The sequence below is a fragment of the Cupressus sempervirens genome, chromosome 1, assembly GCF_028749045.1.
Source record: "Cupressus sempervirens isolate cs-2001-9-10 chromosome 1, ASM2874904v1, whole genome shotgun sequence".
Lineage (NCBI taxonomy): Eukaryota > Viridiplantae > Streptophyta > Pinopsida > Cupressales > Cupressaceae > Cupressus > Cupressus sempervirens.
In genome coordinates, this window is record NC_143118.1 from 311,137,599 (window position 1) to 311,141,437 (window position 3,839).

General features: G+C 35.8%; 1 pseudogene across 1 annotated transcript; it reads left to right on the forward strand.

Annotated features, from left to right (window-relative positions):
• Window positions 1–783: 783 nt before the first annotated feature.
• On the forward strand, window positions 784–3,533 carry LOC149577352 (uncharacterized; annotated as a pseudogene). Its single transcript, XR_016364867.1, has 5 exons — window positions 784–1,172; window positions 1,283–1,468; window positions 1,854–2,094; window positions 2,487–2,545; window positions 2,649–3,533. The product of XR_016364867.1 is annotated as an uncharacterized LOC149577352 (transcript).
• Window positions 3,534–3,839: the final 306 nt, after the last annotated feature.

A 3,839-nucleotide genomic window follows, 5' to 3' on the forward strand; every position in this document is an offset into this window, starting at 1 on the left:
TAAACCACAGACAGAAATAAAAACTATATGCAAATATAATCAGTAACAGAAAATAATAGATCACATAGAAATGAACACAAGGCACCAAGATTTAATGTAGTTCACCCAATCCCTAGGCTACATCCACCAAATAGCAAGTCCGATCTTATTACAATCCAGTGATTACAACTGATTACAATCCGTAATCTCTTACAACTCAATACCGCCGCAAGAAGCAATTTCGCATTTCAACATAATGAAAAATACCTAACCCTAAACCCTTTTTTACAAGTATTTTATTCATTTTAGGGTTACAACATGTCGGCCATATGTCGGCTACCATGTCAGCCATGGCCCAAATTTTTTTTTTTTTTTTTCACTATTTATGAAGTATGTACAGTACTTTCCTGATCAATTACTATAATCTAACAAAGCTTTATGGCTTAGAAAGCTTCTTGAAGAAATTGGAGAGATACAGGTTCAGCCTACTGTGATTTTTTGTGACAACATAAGTGCCATTAAATTGGCCAAGAATCCGGTTCATCACAACAGGACCAAACACTTTGATCTGAAACAACATTTTATCAGAGATTTGGTACAAAGTAAAGTAGTTGAGTTGAAGTACATCAGTACAAAGAAGCAAATCGCAGACATCTTCACAAAGGCAGTTGCAAAAGATCAGTTTTTGATACTCAGAGATCGAATTGTTAGTCCTCTTAGCATCGAAAGGGAGTATGAAGATTAATGCCAAGATTGATGCTGTTCGGAAATGGCAAACTCCAGTTCCACCACTGATCTTTCAGCTCATAACAGTTAACATAAAAGTCTTATTATATTGCATGGTTATCGGCAGTTTTTTTAAGAAGTTTATCAATACTCATATAAATTTCTAAATTTGATGCTTAATAATACATGCAATCATGCTGAAGCTGCCGTATAGAACTCGAGTTTAGGAAGTAGTTTTAATTAGTTCTTTGCTAAATAAATATACCAGTAGTGGTATTAAATATGATGAATTCTGGAAAATCTGTGTAATCTATAATAAAAAGTTATTCATTTGATTCTGTTCAAAACCAGAGCGTACTCTGTTTCTGAATACAGATTGTATTTGAAGGCCTGTTTATTGTTTGTTTGTCTTCTTTGCTGTTATAAATAAGATTGTCTGGGTGTTCATATTCTACAGAATCTACGTGGTGTGTAAGAATTACTTAATCTTGAAGTTGGCTTTCCTCATAACAATAACCTTAGTACAATTTCTTAACTGATTTATAATTCCCAGTGCTAACCATGAATTTGTTTCCAGATGCTAGAGTATTTATTCATGCAAAATTATATTCGTGAGCCTTTCTACATAGAATGCTGGAGGAGATCAAAGGGAAGCTGGAGAATAAGAATGAAAGACTTGGTCAAGGACTTGGCAATACCAATCGGCAGACAACAGTTTCCCCTTCGCCTTTGCTGTTCAAACGATAGAATGATCTCCACACAGGTATTTTGAAATTTGTATTGACCTACTGTAGTGTGTGCTGTTTCTCTGTTCTTTGAATCTCAGGTTTAACATTCTGCCGACACGGTGCATGAAATAATTCATCTCCATCAGTTAAGAGACTAGGTTCAACGGTCGCTGTCGAATTGATTTTGACCATGATTTAAGTTTCATGTTTCTTGTTTGATAGGCCTCTAGGCTGGTAATTTTGTCTGGGGAATTATCCTTCCTCATTCTTTCCTTTTCAGAGGATTATGCAATATGCACTCATTGTAAGCTATCATGCTATTTAGTTTCATTAGTAGACCACAAACCACTTCATTCACAAGGTTATAAAAATATGAATCAAATTTCAACTTACCCTGTTTATACTTTTTATTGTGGGAAGATGCAGTCAAAGCCCTAGTCTATACGAGGAATTCGAGGTGAAGAAGATCATAAGAAGCTTCAATTGCCCCTCTTTTAATAGAGTCAAGATATGTGTGGATTAAAAGTTGTAGCTCTTCCAGATTCGGGGCTTCTACAGCAATTCAAAGGCCTATCAGGAGATTTGATATGGCTTCGCCTGGGTAAATTTAACTCCAGCGACTTCAATTTCAGGGGACTTTCACTTAGAAAACTAAGGGTCCGTTTGGTTCGTGGAATTTAAGAAACCCGGATTTGTACAAACTTTGGTTTAGCCAAATTCAGGTTTTGTATATCTTCATTCTGATTTTTTGAATTTTCTTGAAACCGTTTGTTTCACTCGGAAGATGCGTGTGAAGACACATTTTTATGCATAAGCTTGGAGTTGAAGGCAAATTTCAAAAGATAGTTCAATCTATTGTTTTTACACTCCTTAAAAAACAAAACCAAGTTTTGATTTTCAATTCCTTTTTTTTTAAGAAGTTGGAAATCCTGGTTTTGAGACAAAATTGGAAGTCTTGTATGCTAATTCCATTTTGCAAATTTTGAAACAAACGCACAAATTTTCAAATCCGGGTTTTGAAAAATCTTCCAGAAACCAAACGAACCCTAAGAGCGTTGGAACTTACTGGTGTTAGTTTTGAAGGCTTACACAGATTATCTGATGATTTTGTGGTAGATGCAATTCTCAATGCTCATCCAGCCAATATCGAAAAGCCCACTTTGTCCACTACTGAAGATCTTATTCCTGACAATTAACAGATAACTTGCACTGCAGGATCCTTCTCAGCTACGTGAATTGACAGTTAGCTGTACAGAAATCTCCGACACCATAATCTTCCGTAGAAGTGCGCCTTTCGCAGGTACAAGTTATCACCCTTCTAGCAGTGGGTTGAATGAAGTATTGGCACAATAAGACTTGTCTGAAAAGCGGGTGGGAAAGTCAAATTTGCAGATTAAATTTATTAAACCACTAGAAAGCTTAGATTCATTGAAAGAGCAAGTGGAAAAGGTAAACGTGAAAAACAAATCAACTTCAGATCCAGGCCTTAAGAGTTTTCAAGAATGGTTAGGAAAGAGCTGAAAATTTTAGGAAAGCTAGCTTTGAAAAATATCAAGGTTTTGGTGTCACTGCCCATTAAATTTGAGGAGGCAGGAACCCTGAGACGTATAGATCTATCTGGCTGCAGTGACCTGGAAGTTCAGCCACGTTCTTTTACTGAGTTGTTGCAACTCCAATATTTAGCCTTGAGAGACTGCAGGAGCCTTGTTATCCAAGATTTGGGGAAAATCTCCACACTCGAGTACCTGGATCTTCAAGGCTGCTTCTTATTGAAGGATTTGCCTAGAGGAAAGACAGCTGAAAAGTCTCTAAGGTATTTAAATTTGCTTCATACTAGTCTCCATCAATTACCTGAGCATCTAGATCAACTAGAAAATCTTGAACAACTCTATGTAGGAAGCCAACTGTTTACATGTTTACCATCATCTCCGAATCATCTGAGCCGGCTTACAGAGTTGACTCTATTCAAATGTTTCAATCTTTATGATATTATCAAATCTGTTGAATTGCTTGGGCATTTGGAATAACTACTCATTACTCTTTCCTTTAATTTGATTTGTTAATGGAATATAGAAACATGATTTATAGAGTTTATGAAAATATTTTATATGATGAAAATCTATTTATTTTCTCGTCTTCAACTTTATTGCTTACTGTCCACAGTGGCAGCTAAAAGATAATTGCATTTCACAATAGACTCATCTGAATCAATGACCGTTAAAATATCATTGTATTCCAAGAGTCATGTACATCAGGTTTACTTTCATACCAGCAAGCAGATTTGGTATTCAGTTTCATTCCTTTTGAGCTCTGCAGCCTGTCGCTCAGAATGATATTTTATATAATCTTTTCACAGATTAATTGCGAATCAAATCTACAACTTCTCAATGTCTCTGGGATGTTTTA